Below are 1,481 nucleotides of genomic sequence, written 5' to 3' on the forward strand. Positions count from 1 at the left end.
TGGGTGTGTTTTTGTAGATACTTACAAACAAACACACATTCACACATACATACATACACATGACAGATCGAAGAGAGAAAACAGAAAGAGAATGAATAAGAACGAGAGAGAAGGAAAGAGAGAGAGAGAGAGAGAGAGAGAGAGAGAGAGAGAGAGAGAGAGAGAGAGATAGAGAGAGGAAGAAAGAAAGATTGTGAATACTAATCAATCACATAGCTGTATGTTATAATTATCAATATTGCTTTTATTGACGACCTGTCCACAATATACACTGATAAGATATCATACTGTCTTCCCCCACCAATCTTGCTATCATTGAGACCAACGAAACTATAACGTCAAATTGATATCAACAATAAGAGAGAATGTAATTATGTTAAATACCATTAAATACTAAGCGTACAACACAGGGTAACATTTATCACACGGCATATATTTATGTTGTTCTCAAATAGTAAAGATAACGAGTTTTGTTGTCTGAATACAAGTTGATTGTTGAGAGGTAAATGAAAACAATTCAGATATAACAGCGAGGGAAATATGTAAAGTAGGCTGCCATATATTGCCTACATACAATTACATACATACATACATACATACATACATACATACATACATACATACATACATATATATATATATGTGTGTGTGTGTGTGTGTGTGTGTGTGTGTGTGTGTGTGTGTGTGTGTGTGTGTGTGTGTGTGTGTGTGTGTGTGTATATATATATGCGTGTGTATATATATATATATATATATATATATATGTATAAACAGCTGTCGAACTAAGTAATTATCTATTCTCTTTTTAGTATTGTGTGTTTTTTATTGTCAATGTAAATATGTTAGTATACACACACACACATACACACCCCCACATATGTATGTATGTATGTACATATCTGTGTATGTATGTATGTATGTATGTATGTATGTATGTGTGTATGTATGTACATATATGTATATGTATGTATGTATGGATGGATGTGTGTGTTCATAAAGGACAGACTTTATACTGAAGTGATGTAGTCGTCTTTGTTCATACTCATTTAATAGTTCATTAGTTTCATTCACTGGTTTGCGGTAATGAGAAGGAAACCGCTCCCCCTTGAAGAGTTGCAGTGAATTCTTATCAACCCCATCTCTGGTACGTATTTTATCGATTTGATCGTTGCCTATTGGTTGAATTGCTAAGTCTCATTATATAAAAAGACCCAAATCGATGGATGCAGTTATCGAAGTCGTTATCTCCTCAGCAGTATCGAATCCTGGGAGGAAAAGTTCCGAAGAGGGGAGGAATTACTTCAATTCCAAGCTGTGGTTGATGCCGAATATGGATTAACACCATATTGAATATACTTTCCATTTAACAAGGTGTTTTCATTATCTTGTCCTTTGTTCTCTGTCTCTCTGTCTCTCTCTCTATATATATAAAACTACACACACCCCCACACACGTATATATATATATATATATATATATAT

This window comes from Octopus bimaculoides, chromosome 14 (assembly GCF_001194135.2).
Source record: "Octopus bimaculoides isolate UCB-OBI-ISO-001 chromosome 14, ASM119413v2, whole genome shotgun sequence".
Taxonomy (NCBI): domain Eukaryota; kingdom Metazoa; phylum Mollusca; class Cephalopoda; order Octopoda; family Octopodidae; genus Octopus; species Octopus bimaculoides.